Raw genomic sequence first — 22255 nt, 5'->3', positions numbered from 1 at the left:
TTGTGGTTTATGTACACAATGGAGTACTACGTGGCAATGAGAAAGAACGAAATATGGCCCTTTGTAGCAACGTGGATGGAACTGGGGAGTGTGATGCGAAGTGAAATAAGCCATACAGAGAAAGACAGATACCATATGGTTTCACTCTTATGTGGATCCTGAGAAACTTAACAGAAACCCATGGAGGAGGGGAAGGAAAAAAAAAACAGAGGTTAGAGTGGGAGAGAGCCAAAGCATAAGAGACTCTTAAAAACTGAGAACAAACTGAGGGTTGATGGGGGGTGGGAGGGAGGGAAGGGTGGGTGATGGATATTGAGGAGGGCACCTTTTAGGATGAGCACTGGGTGTTGTATGGAAACCAAATTGACAATAAATTTCATATATTGAAAAAAAAAGAAATTGTGGTTTATATACACAATGGAATACTACGTGGCAATGAGAAAGAATGAAATATGGCCTTTTGTAGCAATGTGAATGGAACTGGAGAGTGTTATGCTAAGTGAAATAAGTCATACAGAGAAGGACAGATTCCATATGTTTTCACTGCTATGTGGATCCTGAGAAACTTAACAGAAGACCATGGGGGAGGGGAAGGGAAAAAAATGGTTAGAGAAGGAGGGAGCCAAAACATAAGAGACTCCTAAAAACTGAGAATAAACTGAAGGGTTGATGGGGGGTGGGAGGGAGGGGTCGGTGGGTGATGGGTATTGAGGAGGGCACCTGTTGGGATGAGCACTGGGTGTTGTATGGAAACCAATTTGACAATAAATTTCATATTAAAATAAGTAAGTAAGTAAATAAATAAATGTTAAAAAATAAATAAATTTAAGGTTAAAAAAAAGAAAATGATGCTGCATCTAATATGTAAAATATACAAGTGCTGCTAGTAAGCCAGTAATGTACATAATAACTAGTTGAAATACTCCTCAATTTCCATTTGTCCATTTCTTACTTTCTCATACTATACTTTCTCAACAAAAATATCAAACCACTCTGGAAAAACATTCTGTTCTTTGATAATCCCTTACAGAAAAGCAGTCTGGGCCTCTGGCAAGTTTCTATAGTTGAGAGGAAAAGCATTCCATCCCATATTACACCTTCTATTAAAAAAAGCTTCCCTAAAAGGAGACCAAACAATACTATAAAAGTATAAACCTCTTATGGTAGCTCTATTGGAGAATCAAGTCTTAAATACCACTTATAGCAGAGAAAACCACTGTGAAGACATATTAACTACATTTGTGGCTTGAATGTGTGCTATGCCACAAGATTATGAAGAATATATTAGTAAACAGTTACACAGATTTTTACCTTGATTAGCACCAAGAGCATACCAGAGGTAATCTCAGTCCATGCAGATTAAGTGAAAATACTGACTCACTGTGCTGAATGCTTCATTCGTGGAGAAAACTAAAGGGAGCAGTAACCAAACTAAGCCCAAAAGGTGGCCAAACTCACTTTCCTTAAAGATTCCTGAGCACAGAGATACCTGAGGCATACCTTTATCCGTTAAATCTGTGTGCTGTTGCAAGATATTACCATTTGGAATATATGCCATCACAGTGGTTTAAATCTTTTGAGTATTAGCCATTAATATATTCTTACCTACTCGGTCTCTTCATTTCTGAAAAGATTTCACCTACAGTAAAATATTTTGGAAACAAAGTGTAAATGTGCCTCTTTCTAAATGAAACTTACATGGACTGAAAGTAGAGAGTATTTTTAAACAAATATGCAATATGCAGGCAGAACAAGTAGGCAAATGGCATTCAAGTGTATTGTAAAAAACAAAACTGACCATTTAAAAAAAAACTTTGAAGTGCCTCAGCTAAAATGCATAATGAAATTCTAATCTAACCCAAGTCAATACATGTTTTTAAAAAGTTATAAACCTTAACAGGAAAAATGAAACAACTTTTATCAGCAATTTCTATTAGGATGAGAATCTTAAAGTAGTAGAAGTGTGGCTTTATATGCACTTAGAACACCAGAGAAAGAAAAACAAGTCCATTTTCATCTTTTTTTTTTAATTTTTTTAACGTTTATTTTTGAGACAGAGAGAGACAGAGCATGAAAGGGGGAGGGTCAGAGAGAGGGAGACACAGAATCCGAAACAGGCTCCAGGCTCTGAGCTGTCAGCACAGAGCCCGACGCAGGGCTCAAACTCACGGACCGCGAGATCATGACCTGAGCCGAAGTCGGCCGCTTAACCGACTGAGCCACCCAGGCGCCCCCCCTTTTTTTTTTTAATAAAACCCTGTGTGACTATGGGACCAAACTGCTTGTGGCAGAAACATAATTCTATATAAACTTCAGATGTTCTGTACATAAAAAATTCAGAGTTGCATGAGTTCCAAAGGATTTTTTGTTTCAGCCTACCTACTCTGTGTATGTAAGCTGAGATAGGTAAAGTTTCTTTCTGTAACCATTGATTATCACTGAACACCAAAATTAAGAAAAGCAAGATGGGTTACAAAATGTAAATTTTCAAAAGGAGTAAGAATGTGTTGCCTTAGTCTAAAAGGGACCTGTTTTCTCTCTCCCTTCATTGTTTTGAGAAGTCTTTGTAGTTAATCTGGGAAAAGCAAATCATGCAATCAAAATTTTCCTTTGATGTGAAGTTGAACATCATCATTCAGGTCTACAAGCTTCTAAATATACGTAATCACATTTAGGAGTACATTGAGAGTTTAGTCTACAAACCAGCTTTCTATAAGGATTCTATTGAAAAGCTGGTATGTAAAGGCTTGTGGTGGTTTGTCAACTATTACAGTTTTTGAAAGATGTCTTCCGAAGATAAGTTCTTTGTATATGTTGCTTGTAAACAAACACAACTTTCACAGAAAGGCCAGTGCCTCACTAGTTGCCTTTTAGGAGCTAACATATTTAGATAATATCTGCTTATACCCTCTTAAGAATAGTAAAAACAATAATCTTATAAATCTGAGATATTGGTTTCAAGGATTCCTGGAAGAATAGTCTTAATCTCACATAAATCTGATCAATAGTATCTTGGATAGGGACTGGAAAAGTAAGGTCTGCATCTCTTAGCTCATTTAGACTACAGTGCACTTAGTGTTTAATATAGGTCTAAAAGTAGGCAGAATTCCAGTGTGCTTCTTGTTTTCAGTAGGAAAGTAGATTTCCAATTTGATTGTTCTTCTGTTAGTCGTGGAACATATTGCATGACATAATAAAGATCTAATACTTTCCAGTCCAACTCACAGATGAATAACCACTATCTAGATAGTGGTGAGATATCCCAAAGAACTGTTTCTTCTGCTTCCTCTGAAACATTATTTATTGATAGCCTCCCTTGAACTGCTTGATTTGAATTAACTGCTCCATTAGTTGATTCAGGACTATCAGAAGCAACCTCATCCACTTGTTCCTTATCAAGTGTTTTTACTATCTCTTCAATTTTGCAGCCTGTCCTGGAGAATCTGATCCTGATGTGTCACTTATTCAATGCTAAAAAAAAAAGTGGAAGATAGGAGGAAATAGGGACCCCAAAATTTAGTCCATGCGAGATTGCCTGAGAAAGGATTATGTCCTATTTTCCAGTTTGCTTTACATGTTTATTTGTCATTTCATAACTACCAGCATTTGCGATACTTGTCAGGCCTTTCTTGTGCTCTTGGTGTTGATGTGTTCAAATTATTGTCCATATGAAGTCCCAATTCTACTTTGTTTCAATGGATTTTCTCTCTCGTGAATGTGCTTCCTCCAATGATTTGATAAATTTATGTTAACAAGCTGATTTCATTCTTTGGTGGATTTTCTCCTCCTGAAAGTAGGCTTTCCTAAAATCTGAGTATTTCATTTTTGCTCAGGCAGGACATATTGCCTGTATTTGATTTGATGGCAAAAAGGCTTTTCTTACCCAAGGGATACAGGTGTACTGATGCATAGGGGCACTTGTACCCCAATGTTTATAGCAGCACTCTCAACAATAGCCAAATTATGGAAAGAGCCTAAATGTCCATCAACTGATGAATGGATAAAGAAATTGTGGTTTATATACACAATGGAGTACTACATGGCAATGAGAAAGAACGGAATATGGCCCTTTGTAGCAACGTGGATGGAACTGGGGAGTGTGATGCGAAGTGAAATAAGCCATACAGAGAAAGACAGATACCAGTATGTTTTCAACTCTTATGTGGATCCTGAGAAACTTAACAGAAACCCATGGAGGAGGGGCAGGAAAAAAAAAAAAAAGAGGTTAGAGTGGGAGAGAGCCAAAGCATAAGAGACTCTTAAAAACTGAGAACAAACTGAGGGTTGATGGGGGGTGGGAGGGAGGGGAGGGTGGGTGATGGGTATTGAGGAGGGCACCTTTTGGGATGAGCACTGGGTGTTGTATGGAAACCAATTTGACAATAAATTTCATATATTGAAAAAAAAAGGTTTTTCTTGTTCTCACATCATCTTTTTTAAAAAGTTTATTTATTTTGAGAGAGTGAGAGCTGAAGCAGGGGAGTGGCAGAGAGAAAGGGAGAGAGAGAGAGAATCCCAAGCAGGCTCCCCTCTGTCAGCACAAAGCCTGACTCAGGACTCAGTCTCACGAACTGTGAGATCATGACCTGGGCTTAAATTGAGTCAGACACTTAACCGACTGAGCCACCCAGGCACACCTCAACCTCATCTCTTATGGGTGCTTCATGTAAACCTGTGCTGGCAGAAATATATCCTCAGGTTCCACCCAATCCTCAGCCCAATAGCTTTCATTTCCTTGCCAGATTGCAAAACTATTCCAACTGATCACAACCTCCTGTAAAAATTAAGGGTCACCCCAACCTCTTGTAACTATAAAGCCTGCCTCCCACGGTCTCTGCTAAGCCACTCTGTTTTCAAGTGCAATTTTCACGTGGCCTTGTGTGGACTGGAATGATTTCCTTCAGGGCTGTATAATTGATTAATAAACTTAAGTTTTAGTTCATCTGCCTGGCATCAGGTGTTGTGCATTTGGCTATCGCATACTGTTTAGGGTGGAACATCCCTTTCTCACCAATGAGGTGAATAGGAGTAAATCAAAACTGGGGTCAGACTTCCTTGTTCCTTTGCATGTCTCTTAATCTTTTGTGGGAAATTGCACATTTGAGATAATATGTTGTAGCAACTCTGGCTACTGACTCCTCCTCTGGTGCTTGTTATTGTTCTTTGCTTTTCTATTTATTTGCTTAGTGACTGTTTGGATTATTTTGGAAGTCTATTCCACCTCCCCCAAAGCATGAAACCTATGATTTTCCTCCTCAAGGAACCAAGCACAGGCTTGGATATGCCTTCAATCACTCAAGGATGAGTATTTTTTGCAAGGCTACTTTTGATTGTCTCTTTCCCTGGCCACACTCAGCTGGTAATCTTCATGAGTTGCAGGATTGGGCATAAATTGCTCAATAGACTGAACCAATTAAATTTGGGTTCCTTTGATGGGACAGTTTTCAGGTTAGTATTTGTGATTTGTTCTTACCCCAGTGGGGCTCTTCTTAGTTGTACATTTCCCTGGTTCTCTCTGGCAAACTAGCTTTCTTTTTTTAAAAAAATTTTTAATGTTTATTTATTTTTGACAGAGAGAGAGAGAAAGAGGAGAGAGAGAGAGAGAGAGGGCGCACACAAGCAGGGGAGAGGCAGAGAGTGAGACACAGAAAACAAAGCAGACTCTAGGCTATGAGGTGTCAGCACAGAGCCTGATGTGGGGCTTGAACCCACGAACCACAAGATCATGACCTGAGCCGAAGTCAGACACTTAACCGACTGAGCAACCCAGGCACCCTGGTAAACTAGCTTTCTTACAGTTTAGTTTTTAATTTGAATAATTCTACTCACTTACTCTTTTTTTCCAGATCTTCTTTTATTCATTTTTTAAAATATAATTTATTGTCAAATTTGTCTCTATACCACACCCAGTGCTCATCCCAACAAGTGCCCTCCTCAGTGCCATCACCCACTTTCCCCTCGCCCCCACCCCCCATCAACCCTCAGTTTGTTCTCTGCATTTAAGAGTCTCTTATGGTTTGCCTCCTTCCCTCTCTGTTTGTAACTGCTTTTTCCCCCTTCCCTTCCCCCATGGTCTTCTACTAAGTTTCCCAAGATCCACATATGAGTGAAAACATATGATATCTGTCTTTCTCTGACTGACTTATTTGACCCAGCATAATACCCTCCAGTTCCATCCACCTTGTTGCAAATGGCATGATTTCATTCTTTCTCATTGACAAGTAGAATTCCATTGTATATATAAACCACGTCTTCTTTATCCATTAATCAGTTGATGGACATTTAGGCTCTTACTCTTTATTGCTCTTAACCACAAACTATTATTTTTGAGAGGGCTATAAGCTTCAACTTCTTCATCGTCTATTGCAAATTGATTCACTTCCCTTGGGAAGAGATGCAGAGCCCCCTGTTTAATGGCCTGCTTCTTGGGAAAAAGCCTATGAGCTATAGACGAGGAACTGGGAATGGTGTACTTCTTAATGGGTAACACTCCTGCTTTGGGAGCTGCTGATTCAGTGGAGGGGGACAGTAGTTTCAGGGTCTTCTTGGTTTGACTCACCTAGTGTGGAATCTCTTACTAAACTGGGGCCCCAATATTCTCAGTTGTGCTGCATCGAAGGTAATCCTATAGGGGGAAACTGCATGGAAGACGGGAACCCCACCTCGGACTATACTCACCTAGACTTCACGTCAGCAATAGGTAGCTGGAGCAATATGAGAAATGTTGATGCTCTGCCTTTTCTGGAAAGATCACTCTGGGAGAAGGGGGGAGAAGGTACCCTGCTTTCTTTTTCTTTTTTTTTTTTAATTTTTTTTAACGTTTATTTATTTTTGAGACAGAGAGAGACAGAGCATGAACGGGGGGAGGGGCAGAGAGAGAGGGAGACACAGAATCAGAAACAGGCTCCAGGCTCTGAGCCATCAGCCCAGAGCCTGACGCGGGGCTCGAACTCACGGACCGCGAGATCGTGACCTGGCTGAAGTCGGACGCTTAACCGACTGCGCCACCCAGGCGCCCTGGTACCCTGCTTTCTTGGCTGTACCAATTTGGAGTTTCTCTCTTGCTGACAAAGGAGGGAAAGAGGGGGTATAGGTTTTGGCTCAAATGCCACTGATTCTCACTGTCCTTATCAATTATTTGTGTTTATTTATTTATTTTGAGAGATTGAGAGAGCACGCACATGTGTTTGAGCAAGTGGGGGAGCGGAGGAGAAATAGGGAGTGGGAGAGAGAATCCCAAGCTCACACCCGGCTTTCAGTTTGAAATCCAATGTGGGGCTCGAACCCACCGACGTGATATCATGACCTGAGCTGAAACGAAGATTCGGATGCTTAACTGATTGAGCCACATAGGCACCCGACAGCCCTTATCAGATTTTAGCAGATATTCTTGAATAAATGTCTCTTTACTGGCTGTATGCCCTTAGGAGCATTTCTAGACAATTTAGATTGTTTGATTAAACAACAACAACAAAAAACCCACAAAACTAATTTTTACCAGTTTCATTGGGGAGCAGATTCATAGAGCTCCTCAGGTTATCATGACAGTAGTGCAACTTCCAGCAATCTTTATTAGTCACCTCCTTAAGGGCCTGTTCTACCTCAAAATGCCAGCAGTGTGAGAATGTTGTAAGGGGGCATGAAATGGCTACTGAATGCTATGTCCATTCATGCACTGTTACATCACCCTCACCATGGGCAGCAATGCTTTCCATGCATGTAAGTGTCCCAATTATCACAAAATGTGGACGTTCTTGGACTCAAGAACTACCAGTATGTGGCTAGAATCTGCCACTCACATAGGGATGGCCTGCATCAGTGGAATACATTTCAATGTCTGGTAGATTCCAGTGATAGCCACAGAATGGCAGCAGAGAGCCCCTGTAGTCCATTTGTTAAGAATGGGCAGGAGGAACCAGGGCACCTGGGTGGCTCAGTCAGTTAAGCATCTGACTTCAGCTCAGGTCATGCTCTCATGGATCTTGGGTTCAAGACTCGCATCGGGCTTGCTTCAGATTCTTCGTATCCCTCTCTCTTTCTCTCTGCCCCTCCCTCGCTCATGCTCTGTCTCTCCCTCTTAAAAATAAATAAACATTAAAAAATAAATAAATAAATAAAAAAGAACGGGCAGGAACCTTCCCTTGAGCTCTATGTTTTAAGTATTCGTCATACTTTACTGTACTATGAAGGGAGAACCAAATGGAAAACACCACAATTAGTACAAGGGCAGTGGACAAGTACACAACCAGGAACTCATCTGTTTCCTATGATGTAGTCATGTGGTTTCCTTGAAGCACCACAAAACAGCAGTGAGAGGGCCTGATGGCTCGTGGTGGCGTAAAGTTAACCAAATGTTTGACGTGACCCACCTGTAAGATTTATAAAATTTGCAAGGTCGGAGGCAATACTTCAGTTGGGGTCCTACATGCCATATTCCTAATTATTCAAAATGTTTAATTCAACCAATAAACCGTTAAAACATGTTACATCTCCTTCCATGACAAATAGACTTTCATAATGGCCTGAAAGGTCTGGTTTGGGTTTTGAATTCATGGACTGCTTTACCTTTTGAGCCTTCAGTGTGGGAAGAATTACCACCAACCTTCCAGGCCCATGGCCCTAGACTAGGCCTCAGGCACTCAATCACCAGTCTGCATTTTCTTCCCACCCCGTGTTTTATCCCCCACCTTTGAGGACTCATTTGTATGTATGTGGACAACCTGGGCCAATCATTAACTGTTCCTCATGTACAGCCCTGCTCCTGCCATAGCCACCTGGAAGTACATACACCAACAAGGCTGTTAAGCCACAAAGGACAGCCCCAACAAAGGGCATGCTGGTGCTGGAAGCAGGCTTGGGTCCATTTGGATGAGGAGTTCTGGTGTCCCAGGTATCTCAAGGATGATATGGAGGAGGCTAGGACACTGCGTGTGCATTTATTCCTCTGGCCTCAACACTGGGCGTTTGGCCCTGTGGGGAGAACATATTGAGAAGAGAACCAAAGGGAGTCTTCAAAGCACGAAGTTCAGGAGACGGGCCTCTCTTGATAGGGTCTAAGAAAAATGTTGTGTTTAATAACTGGTACACCATGAACTAAACAATCAGAAACAAAATGAGGGCCTTCAAATCACACTACATGGATGGCTGTCTATTTGCCCCACCCTTTCCAATTGCTTAATGCTGAGAAAGAGCACTGTATGTTCTCTCACCATGTAGTTCTAGCCATAAGGTGTAGTACGTGATAATACGTTTTAAACTGCCAGCACTGGTGAAAAGAAAAGTTTTTGGATGCATTACATTTAGTCACTTTAATAAACATTAATTGAGCACCTATGAAGATGGAGAACAGAGTGTTGATATTTGGGGAAGGAAGAATAAAACCTTCTAAGTTTGTTGGTGTACCTGAGTGGCACAGTCCGTTGAGTGTCCAACTCTTGATTTCAGCTCAGGTCACGATCCCAGGTTCATGGGGTCGAGCCCAGCGTCAGGCTCCAACACTGAGAGTGGGGCCTGCTTAAAATTCTCCCTCTCTCCCCGGGGCACCTGGGTGGCTCAGTTGGTTGAGTGTCCGACTTTGGCTCAGGTCATGATCTCACAGTTCGTGAGTTCGAGCCCCACACAGGACTCGCTGCTGTCAACTTGTCAGTGCAGAGCCCACTTAGGATCCTCTCTCCCTCTCTCCCTGCCCCTCCCCTGCGTGTGCTCTCCCCAAAATAAGTAAATATTTAATAAAAGATTCTATACCTCTCTCGTTGTTCCTCTCCCCAACTCAAGCTCTATCTCAAGTTAAAAAAACAAACCTTCTAAGTTTGCAATTATTCAGGATTTCACAATCCACATGAATAGGGTCAAGAGGGGTGGAGCAGTAAATACACATATATAGATTTTTGCAATATTAGTTAGAACATGAGATGTGCTACCACACAATAGGAAAGAAAGAGATATTGATGGAAAATACAAGCACCTAGGCAGCTTTACCTAAATGTAGGAACAGGATCTTCTATCATCAAACCTCTGGCCTTTCTCTGATCCTCCACTCTGGTAAACTAAGACTTCATTTTCCTTAAACAGCTTCCAGATAATAGGCCCATTTTCTCCCTTTCCTCTTTTAATTCATTGCCATTTTTATTAGGAAATATTTCAGATGTACACAGTCCATGGTACCGACAACACTACATCCATTTATCCACCGCCCCACTTAAGAAATACATTACTAATACAGTTGAATCCCACTGTGAGCCTATAGTGCGTTAAACTGCATCTTCCAAAAAGAGATTTTCAAGTCCTAATATCTGGTCCTTGTAACTGTGACCTTATTTAAAAAGGGGGGGTCTTTGCAAATATAAGTAGGTTAAGGGACACAAGATGAGATCATCTTGGATTAAGGGTGAGACTAAACCCAATGATTAATGTGAGTGCAAGACAAAGGAGAGGGAGGGTTGAGTTACCGACACACAGGGAAGGTCATATGAAAACGGAGGCAGAGATTGGAGTTATGGTGCCACAAGCCAAGGGGTTCCAGGAACCACCAGAGTCTGGAAGAGGCAAGGGGTATTCTCTCCTGGACTTTCAAAGGAAGCGTGGCTGTGTCCTCAACCTGTTTTCACCTGAAATCAGAACTTCAGAACTAGAGAACTGCCAGAATCAGCCCCCAGGGTGTGAGGGTATAGATTTCTGTTCGAAGCCCCCCACTTTGTGTACTTTGTTATGACAGGAGGAAACTAAGATGGCCCCTCCCCATTTGAATTCTCCTCTCTCCCTCTACACAATACATAACCACTCTCCTAGAATGCTCTTTTTTGTTCCATTACATGCTTCTCTGCATGCTACATATGCATGCATTGCTCCAATGCATGCCTTTTACCACATATATATGTATCCATAATAAGTATGTTTGTTTTGCATGTTTTGAAAATTCATATACATAGTGTCATAATGTTTCTATCCTTCTGGAATGAGCTTGTTCCCTTATCCATTATTTTGAAACACCACCACCCAAAGATTGTCCTTCTAGGAGGTCTTTCTGTGTGTCCCAGGCCCTTAAGAATTCCAGTCTCATCCCCAGCTCGGTCAGTCCTTACGGTCTACCTGAAACATCCTCACATCAGTGAATTAATGCTGCTCCTACCATAGGTGAAGCTTGAGCTTTCCCCTCATTCATTGCTTGAAATGTGTGGTTCTCAAACATTACTGAGATTCGGTACCACCTGGGTGGACTTGCAACACTGGGACTGCTGGCCCAGCATCAGGATTACCAAGTCAGTAGGTATGGAGTGGGGCCTGAGAATTTGCATTTCTAAAAAGTTCCCGAGTGATGCTGATGTTGCTGGTCCACATCAGCCCAGTACAACCCAGCACCATCTTGTCTCTAGGTAAGCTAGGTCATCCATCAGGTACTTCAAAAACATGCAGTAGGGACAGCCTTCATCTTTCTTTATATAAATTCTTTATAATTTTGTAATTAATTTGAGGATGCAATAAAAGAACTTAAAACAGGCTTACCAAATGGTTGAAAGTGATTCCTTTCAATAATAGTAAGGTGGGTCAAAACAAAAAGATACAAAGGTAGGTTTGAGTCAGCGTTCTATATCTAAAACCCTGCAGCTTATTCATTTTAAACAGGCTTTCATTTTTAATTAGAACAAATGTTGTCATATCTCTCAAAGGTGTAAAAAAAAAAAAGTGGCATCACTTGTTTAGTGATAAACATTGGAACAAAACCAGTGGTGATAAAATTTCCATGGACAACTTAAAACCAGAAAATCTCAATTCATTGTAGAACAAACTCATTGTGGCTTCCTTCGTTCATGTCTTTCTATGCCTTCAAACTGTAGAAGAAATAAGAGACAATAATTGAACTCGATTAAAATGCCCCAGTGACTTTCTAAGTCTAAGAATAGGCAATCCTGTGTATGTCTGTGCTAACAGGAGAAAACATGTTTTCCTCTTGTAACCCAGACACCTGGGTATTAGGGTGATCTTGCACATCTGATGTCCTCAATTCTGTCACACACCAACCTCATCTCCTATTTCCCAAACACCAATAAGGCTTGTCCTGTTTTGTTTTGACAGAACGTTCTGGTATTTAGACATTTCTTTCCATTTTAAAAGACTCTTCTCTATCCATAAACTATCGTCTCTTCTTGGGATCCTAGATCTCAAGTCACAGTATCCGTAAAAGGAGAAATAGAGAGCCAAGAACAAAATATGCTGAATGTAGATCAACTTAATTATCAATCCAGAGATAAACAATAATCTTACCATGACTATTGTTTCTTTTTTCTTTTCATTGTCCCCTAAAATATAAAAATTTACAACTGAATAAATGGTTAGGTAAAATCATTAAATGTGGTCCTAAATAAAATTCTTATGATAACCTGTGTAAGTATTCGCATTCTCAAAAGAATTCTCTCCTTGGGGCGCCTGAGTGGCTCAGTCTAGTGACTGACCGACTCTGGATTTCGGCTCAGGTTATGATCCCAGGGTTGTGGGAGTGAGCCCCAAGTCAGGCTCTGCACTGAACTTGGATCTTGCCTAAGATGCTCTCTCTCTTCCTCTCTGTCCCTCTCCCTCACTCATGCATCTCTCTAATATAAAAATAATTAAAAAATAAAAAAGAATTGTCTCTTCGTTAGTCTAAGAGAACTTATTTCTCTGGCTAACTGACGAAGGCCCAGCTAGTGTTCATTCAAGTCCCTTTAGCCCTTTGTTCTGGTAAGTGTGGTGTTTGAAACAAACATTGGTCTCTGCCGCCAGGGCTGACACATTTCTCACTTGTAGAAGACTTACAGCTATAACTGAAAGGACTTGTAACTATGAATGAAGTACATTACAGAATGTGCTACATTCTGTAACAATATACATCATTAACATTACACTGTCTGGTAGAACTAAATTTTTGACATTGGCTTTGTTATTTACTTTACTGGGGAAAGGTGTGCTGTTTTGAAGGGACACATGCACCCCCATGTTTATAGTGTTGCATCCATGCGGCTCCTGAAACAGAATGCTACGGGCACCAGTGACAGTCACAACAAAGTTTATTACAATGAGAGGCAAGGCCGACCGATCGGGACCAACACTCTTGATAAGAGTGTGGCCCCGAACAGCCGGGGTACAGAGTCTTTAAAGCCGATCACATTGTTTTATCGTTATCTGGGAACAGAACAGAGAAACAGTTCCCAGATGAGTCAGAAACAGTTACCAGATGAGTCAGAAACAGCTATCGAATGAGGTGATTATTTTAGACTTTCTGCCGCTAAGTTGCAACCAGTGGATCTCCTTGACCTTGTCTCTGATGCTCTTTTTTGAGCTTTTGTTTCCTTCATTGGTAAAGCCTGATTCACAAGAGTATGAAGTATGATTTACAAGAGTAAAAGCAAGGTTGTTATCTTTTGACCTTCAGTGTCAGAACAAAGTTGTTATCTTTCAAGCTAAGCGTTAGCCCTACAGTACAATTTAACCCTTACAATAGCAGTACTATCAACAATAGCCAAAGTATGGAAAGAGCCCAAATGTCCCTCGATGGATGAATGGATAAAGAAAATGTGGTATATATACATATATATACACATATATATACACACATACACACACACACACACACACACACACACACACACACACAATGGAGTATTACTCGGCAATCAAAAAGAATGAAATCTTGCCATTTGCAACTACGTGGATGGAACTGGAAGGTATTATGCTAAGTGAAATTAGTCAGTCAGAGAAAGACAAAAATCATATGACTTCACTCATATGAGGACTTTAAGAGACAAAACAGATGAACATAAGGGAAGGGAAATAAAAATAGTATAAAAACAGGGAGGGGGACAAAACAGAAGAGACTCATAAATATGGAGAACAAACAGGGTTCCTGGAGGGGTTGGGGGAGGGGTGGGCTAAATGGGTAAGGGGCATTAAGGAATCTACTCCTGAAATCATTGCTTCACTATATGCTAACTAATTTGGACGTAAATTTTAAAAAATAAAAAATAAAGTTAAAAAAAAAAAGAAATTCAGAAACATAACTGATGTATGTGAGGCACGGCTGGGTGACACACAAAGCTACACACAGATACCTGGGTTCTCAGGGATTGCTCTCTTCTGGGTCCAGATCTTTTTCAGGTCCTTTTTCAGGTTCTTCACTTCTCATCACTTCTACTTTCTTTTCCTCGCCTCCAGCTTCTTGGACCTCATTATCAGAGCTTTCATATTTATACCCACTGGCTTCATTAGTGAAGAATAATACGGACTTCGGGACCAGAACTTCACGGAAAAAATAGCCCAATTTATAATCGGTGGCCACATCCAGTACTCTGCCCTCAGGATAATCAGGAGGATAGAAGTAGGTGAAGAAGGAACAGCTGGGCATCTTCCTAGTGGTTGATACACTTCTTCGGCCCTCACATTTCCGCAGCTTGGTAGTTTTCACGGTGACATTTTTTCCCTCTTTCCAGTAGATCTCACACCCTGTGCTACCGATAATTTCTGGCCCTTTGGAGAAGAAGGGGTCAGAATCATCTGGGTCTGATCGCATTCGGTATGTTTTCGTCAGGACTTTGTTGAAAAAGTATTCGTTTGACCTAAAGATAAATTCTATGGTGAAGCTCATTGGTTCCTCAACTTCCGAAAATTTAATTTTTACATCTTCCAAGTGCTGTAGTACAAGCTCATCATTTCTTCGGATCATCCTACCAAGGGTCTTCACATTTTTAAAAGCCATCAACCAAAAGTGAGGTATGCCATCCATCTGCTTGCCCTTTTCCTTCAGGCTCTCTTTCCATTTCCCCCGCCCCGCCTTCCTGAACACCTACTTGCCACTGACATTCGCCTTCTGTGGGCTCATGGATTGCATTGATGATCTCCGATCTCTTATCAAACAGGTTGGTAGAAGGCAGCATACTTTTTCTCAAGATCGCGAAGATCTTTATAGAACTGAGCTTCTACTTGCGCATATTGGGCCTGAAGGTTTTTGAGAGCGAGGACCCGCTGCTTCACCGCTAAAGGCAAGTGCTGAGCACTGCCTGCCTTTGAGCTGGGTGCCCCAACGGGAGCTGCAAGGGCCTGAGGACTTGACGGCCACTCGCCAACCTGGACCTTGGCGGGTGCACAGGCTCCAGCCTCCCAGAACTCAGAGGCATCACCCAGGGCCTCGTTTTCTTTGACCTGGGCCTCTGCTGCAGGTTCCCCGGCCTTTTGGGATGCAGCCCCCTCTTTTGGTTCCTGCGGCCCCGGCGGCGAGGTGCCCTCTGCCAGGGACTCACCCACCCCGACCTCTGCTTCCTCTCTCGGGTTCTCCTGATCCTGGGGTGCTGGTCCCTCTCCAGGGTCCTGGGATTCCCGGGAGTGGCTGCTGACCACCACGCGGCCTTCGTGGGGCCCAACGAGGACATGGTCGTTATCATGGATACGGTGTAGAAGAAAATGGACCAGAGTCCTGAAGAGGGACTGAAACTGTGCCACGGGGGCCTCGGGAGCACCCGCAGGGAGGACTTGTGGGCCCTCTTGGCCATTGCCGTCTTCCTCCTCCTCTTCAGTCTCTTCCTCTTCCTCCTGATTGTCTTCCTGGTTTTCGTCCTGCTCTTCCAACTCATATTCAGACCCCCCCCCCCGGTTCCCAAACTCAAATTCGAAGTCTTGAGATGGGTAATCATAGTCGTCCTCGTCCCCAAACTCGAACTCGAAGTCCTCTTCTTCGTCGTCTTCGTCCCCGTCCTCATCTTCGTCTTCCTCCTTGTCTTCTTCCTCTTCTAGCAGCTTTACAACCCAGCTCTCTTCTGCAGCCCAGGTGGCCTCCTGCCCATCCTCCTCTTCAGGAAGGGCTCTGGAAACCTCTCCGGGAGGCAGGAAGGCTGCACCCTCCTCGACTCCGCCCTTCCCTTCCGAAGGTGACCCCCGGACCCTGAGGGGCCTGGGGTCCTGGCCTGCCCCATCACCAGCTTTGTCCTGGCCACCTAGGACCAGATTTTGCTCCTCTGTGGCAGCCATGGCAGGAGCGACTTGCCAGTCAGTGCCTCAACTGGAGCTTTGACTGGACTGCAGCCACAACTTTGGTGAAAATGGCGTCCGCTGAAGTGACTGCCCTCAAGGGGAGGCTGTTGGCAGCAGGGCCTGTGCCGAGCCGGTGGGAGCGGCAGAGAAGATGGCTTCAGAGGACACAACAGTCTGTGAGGGTGCCTGTGGAAGCCCCGCGACAGGAAGGGCAGAGGGGCAGCCCAAGGAGCGGCCGAGCCAGACCGCGCCTCAGGTGGCTGTGGACGCGGGGGGCGGGGTGGGGGTGGGGGAGATTCCGTTGGGATGGTGACGGGAGGAGGAACTTGGAAGGGTCAACAAAGGGTCACTTCCCCCATCGCCAGCTCGAAGCTCATTTGCTGAGAAGCAATGACTGACATGCCCAGCGTCCAATGAGTGATCGAGGTCCCTGGCTTCCCTCAAGGCTCTAGAGTACTTTTTGGGTTAGATTTTAATTCCGCACATGCCCTGACTGTTGTATTCTACCATTGAGACAATTCAGTGTCTAGATATGAGAGGAGATTCGGGCATGCAAAGTGATTTGTTTCCGACTTTCCTCCTGTGGTTTGTTAATGACAATAGAGATTTTTTTTTTGAAGTGAATAGATCAAATAGTCTTGGAAAAAAAAAACACACACAAAAAAACCCTCCCATAAAATAGTGATAATTTGGACGTTTTGACATCATTAAAACCACTTAGAACATATAACATTGAAATTGGTATAATCAGAATGGAGATTTGCAAACATTGTTAAAAAAACGTTAAAAAACAGTAAAAATTAGTATAGTCATAATGGAATGGAAAACACAGTTCAAAAAGCGTTAAAAAATAGGAGCAAGAATAAACATGGCCAAATTCACATTGATCCTCAAAGAATGAATAAAATGAGAAGTATGTTTCTCTAAAGGTAACCATGGTAGATACAGAAAAGGGAATTCTTCCTATGATGATTTCTGAGCAAACAGTCTATGACTTACTGTTGCATTCAGCCCCATTAAGCCAAAACCTCAAGTGTAAATAATTTGTAAAATTATGGAGAATAAAACACTGTTTTATTCTTATTTTGAAAAGTAAAATGTTTTTAACTGAAAATATTTTTGAATATAAAGTGTAATAAATTATTTTTAAAAATCATATTTTAGAAAACAATTATTGATACATCTATTTTGTCACTCCAACCAAATATTAATATTGAATAAATGTCTTGAGAATGGACATCCCTATATTGTTCCTGACTAAAGAGGAAAAGCTCTCAGTTTTTCCCAATTGAATATGATGTTAGGTGTGCGTTTTTCATATATGACCTTTATTATATTCAGGTATATTCCTCTAAACCTACTATGTTGAGCATTTTTTATGAATGGATGCTGTGTTTTGTCAAATGCTTTTCTATGTCTATTGAAATGATCATATGGTTCTTATACTTTCTTTTATTAATGTGGTGTATCATGTTGATTGATTTGCAAATATTGAGCCACACTGGCATCCTGGGAATAAATCCCACTTGATCATGGTGAATGATTTTTTTTTTTTGACGTATTATTGAATTCAGTTTGCTAGTATTGTTTTTAATGTTTATTTTTGAGAAAGAGAGAGCGAGGGACAGGCAGAGCGAGACGGAAACACAAAATCCGAAGCAGGCTCCAGGCTCTGAGCTCCAGAGCTCTAGGCTCTGACCTGTCAGCACAGATCCCAGTTCAGAGCTAGAACCCACAAACCATGAGATCATGACCTGAGCCAAAGCTGGACACTTAACCTACTGATTAACAGGTGTCCCCAGTTTGCTAGTATTTTTTGAGAATTTTTGCATTCATGTTCATCAGGGATATTGGTGTATAGTTTTCATTTTTAGTGGAGTCTCTATCTGGTTTAGATATCAGGGTAATGCTGACTTCAGAGAATGAGTTTGGAAGTTTCCCTTCTTCTTTTGGTTTTGGAATAGTTTAAAAGGAGCAAGTATTAACTCTCCTTTAAATGTTTGGTAGAATTCACCTGTGAAACCATCTGGTCCTGGATTTTGTTTGCTGGGAATTGTTTGGTTACTGATTCACTTTCTTTTCTTTTCTTTTCTTTTCTTTTCTTTTCTTTTCTTTCTTTTCTTTTCTTTTCTTTTCCTTTCCTTTCCTTTTCCTTTCCTTTCCTTTCCTTTCCTTTCCTTTCCTTTTCCTTTCCTTTCCTTTCCTTTCCTTTCCTTTCCTTTCCTTTCCTTTCCTTCTTTCCTCTCCTCTCCTCTCCTCTCCTCTCCTCTCCTCTCCTCTCCTCTCTTCTTTTCTTTTCTTTTTTTCTTTCCTTTTCTAAGAGAGAGAGAGAGAGAGAGAGAGAGAGAGAGAATGCACGAGCATCGGGGATGGGCAGAGGAAGAGGGAGAAAGAAAGAATCCCAGGCAGGCTCTGCACTGTCAGCAAGGAGCCCAATGTGGTCCTCGAACTCGAACTCATGAACTGTGAGATCACATCCTGAGCTGAAATCAAGCGTCAGACACTTAACTGACAGAGCCACCCAGGTGCCCCCTGATTCAATTTCTTAACTGGTTATAGGTCTAGTTAAGTTTTCTATTTCTTCCTATTTTCAGTTTTAGTAAGTTATATGTTTCTTGGAATTTATCTATTTCTTCTGGGTTGTCCAATGTTTTGGCATATAGTTTTTCATAATATTCTCTTATAATCGTGTTTCTGTGGTATTGATTGTTTTTCCTTCTCTCTCGTTTGTGATTTTATTTATTTGGGTCCTTTCTGTTTTGCTTTTGATAAGGCTGGCTTGTGGTTTATCAATTTTATTTTATTTTTTCAAAGACCCCACACCTGATCTCTTTGTTCATTTTTTCCTTTAGTTTCTATATTATTTATTTCTGCTCTAATCTTTATTATTTCTTTCCTTCTGCTGGATTTAGACTTCTTTTGTTGTTGTTATCCTGGCTCCTTTAGGTGTAAAATTAGATTGTTTATTTGAGGTTTTTCTTGCTTCTTGAGGTAGGTCTGTATTTTTATATATTTCCCTCTTGGGACCACTTTTGCCGTATCCCAAAGTTTTAGGAACATTGTATTTTCATTTTCATTTGTTTCCATGTATACTTTATTTCTTCTGTGATTTCCTGGTTGACTCATTCATTGTTCAGTAGTATGTTGTTTAACTCCCATGCATTTGTGGTTTTTCCAAATTTTTTCTTGTTGTTTACTTCTAGTTTTATAGCGTTGTGGTCAGAAAAGGTGCATGGTATGATTTCAGTATTTTTGTATTTGTTGAGGCCTATTTTGTGACCTAATATGTAATCTATTCTGGAAAATGTTCCATGTGCACTTGAAAAGAATGTGTACTCTTCTGTTTTAGAAAGAAATATTATGAATATATCCATCTGGTTAAGTCCATCTGGTCCAGTGTGTCATTCAAAGCCATTGTGTTCTTGTTTATTTTCTGTTTAGATAAACTGTCCATTCATGTAAGTTTCGTGTTAAAATCCCCTACTATTATAATTATCAATTAATTCCTATATGTTGGTTATTAATTCTTTTATATATTTAGGTGTATTCATGTTGGGTGCATAAATATTTACAATTGTTATATCTTCTGGTTGTTTTGTACACTTTATTATGATATAGTGCCCTTCTTTGTCTCTTGTTACAGTATTTGTTTTAAAGTCTAGTTTATCTGATACACCATTGCTACTCTGGCTTTCCTTTGACATGCATTTGTATTACAGATGTTTCTCCATCCCCTCACTTTCAATCTGAATGTGTCTTTAGGTCTAAAATTAGTCTCTTGTAGGCAGCCAATAGATGGATCTTGCTTTTTTAAAAAATCTATTCTGACACCCTATGCTTTTTGATTGGATTGTTTACTCCATTTACATTCAAAGTAATTATTGACAGTTATGTATTTAGTTCCATTTTATAACTTGCTTGTTCATTGTTTCTGGAGGTTTCTCTGATCATTTCTTCTCTTTGTCACTTTTGGTCTCTCCTTTGTACTCAAAGTGTCCCCTTTAATATTTCATGCAGGGCTGGTTTAGTGGTGACAAACTCCTTTAATTTTTGTTTGGGAAACTTTTTATCTCCCCTTTTACTCTGGATGATAGCCTTGCTGGATAGAGTATTCCTGGCTCCAGATTTTTCCCATTCAGTGCTTTTAATATATCATGCCACTCCCTTTTGCCTTGCCAAGGTTCTGTTGAGAAGTCTCCAGCTAGCCTTGTGGGTCTTCCCTTGTGTGTTAAGTACTTCTTTATTCTTGCTGCTTTTAAGATTTTTCTTTGTCACTATATTTTACAAATTTAGTTTCATTTTTAGTATATGTGCTGCCAAAGCGAGCACTAATTCCAACATATCTTAGTGTTGGCCTGCTTTTTTTTTTTTTATTTTGATGGGAGTTTTAGGTGCTCCTGGAATTGGGTGTCTATTTCTTTTCCCAGATTAAAGAAATTTTCAGCTATTATTTCTTCAAATATTTTCTGCCCCCTTTACTCCCTCTTTTTCTTTTAAGGCTCCTATAATACCAATGTTATTATGTTTAATGGAGTCACTGAATTTCCTAAGTGTATTCTTGCATTGCCTAGTTTTTCTTCCTCTTTTTTGTTCAGCTTTCTTATTTTCCATTATTTTGTCTTGTAGGTGACTAATTCATTCTTCTGCTTCTTCCAAACTGCTCTTCATTGCATAAACCCTGTTTCCAATCTCATTTCTTGCATTATTCATCTCTGATAGATTCTTCTTTAACTCTTTTATCTCTGCAGTATGTGTTTCACTGATGTCTTCTAGTTTTTTCTTAAGCCAATGAGTATCCTTAGGATTGTTGCTTTAAATTCTCCATAAGGCATGTTACTTAGATCTGTTTCACTTAGATCTCTGCTCATTGCCTTATCTTGTTCTTTCATTTGGGATAAATTCCTCCATCTTTGCATTTTATCCACATATCTGCTTTCTGTGTTAGAAAAGCCAGTTATATCTCCTGCTTCTGAAAGTAATATCTTTATGAAGAAGAGGTGATAGAGTGCCCAGGGCTTGGTGCTTTAGGGTGCATCTCCAGTGTGTGCTGTTTGCTCTCTGATGTTGTGTTTTGGCTTCTCTATCCTTCAGGCCAGTCATCTACAGAGGCTTCCCCTGCCTGCTGTGGGCAGTGTTTGGCCCCAGGTCTGAACGTGGTGAGTTTTAAGTAGTTGTGGTCTGGTCTACTTGTGAAATCAGACTTGGCACCACTTCTACCAGAACTTACCCTGCAGAAGTTGCTGGTTAGGAGATGTGGCTGGTTAGGGGGTGGCACATCCTCTAGTTGTCTGGGGGAGGTGCCCACCATACTGGGACTGAGGAAAGCTTGCCTTGGAAGGGCAGTACCACCAGAATGCAGAGGGGGGCACTTGGTGTAAGCAAGTTAGGCAGTCACTGTCAGCTCTGTACTGCTTCTTGCTGGTGGCTTTGTGTTTATGCTGAGGGGCAGGGGAGAGAAATGGCACCAGCCAGCTCCTTTGTTCCCAGAGATTTGTCTGCATGAACACTGCCTCTCAGAGATGTGCTCTGAAAAGAGCCAATAATATACCTACTATGTGCCCAAGGTGTTCTTCAAATTTCTGTTTCCACAGTCTTCCCCCAGGTTGTTTGTCTGCATTCTTTCCAGGAACAGTGCAGGGCCCTCTGGGCACTATCCCTATCAAGCCCCACTTTAAAACTCTAGGCTTTAAGTCCCACTGGTTGCAGGAACTCACAAAATTCATTCCCTCTCATTTTCCAAGCCAATGGCTTTTGGGAAACATTCTTTTGTGTTTCCCTGTGTGCACCTCTCTCTCTCACCATTCTCTATGACCATAGCTCCTTCCCCTCTAAAGCACCCAGCATCTGTTTCTCCCCTTAACCACATCTCCACATTTCCTAATTTATTTGATGAGGACTATTCTCTCCTTTTAGTTGTGGAGTTTGTTCTGTCCGTTTTCAGGCTAATTTCTGGAGTTTAGAATGATTTGATAGTTAACTAACTGTGTTTGTAGGACGAGATGAGCCTAGGGTCCTCCTACCCCACTGCTATCTTCCTCTCCTCTGTCCTATTTTTAATTTTTTGAAGATCCTCCATAGTGTTTTCCTCAGTGGCTGCACCAATTTACATTCCCACCAACAGTGCAAGAATGTTCTGTGTTCACCCCATCTTCGCCAACACTTGTTCTTGTGTTTTTTATTTTAGCCATTCTAAAAGGTGTGCAGTGATATCTCATTGTATTTTCTTTTTAAAATTTGTTAACATTTATTTATTTTTGAGAGA

The 22255-nt window shown here is 41.3% G+C and overlaps 1 pseudogene; it reads right to left on the bottom strand.

Annotated features, from left to right (window-relative positions):
- Positions 1–2570: 2570 nt before the first annotated feature.
- LOC115506848 lies at positions 2571–8615 on the bottom strand (annotated as a pseudogene).
- Between the last annotated feature and the right edge of the window lie 13640 nt (positions 8616–22255).

The sequence above is a fragment of the Lynx canadensis genome, chromosome X (assembly GCF_007474595.2).
Source record: "Lynx canadensis isolate LIC74 chromosome X, mLynCan4.pri.v2, whole genome shotgun sequence".
Lineage (NCBI taxonomy): Eukaryota > Metazoa > Chordata > Mammalia > Carnivora > Felidae > Lynx > Lynx canadensis.
Note: the sequence above shows the minus strand (reverse complement) of the source record. Positions and strands in the feature narration are given on the sequence as shown.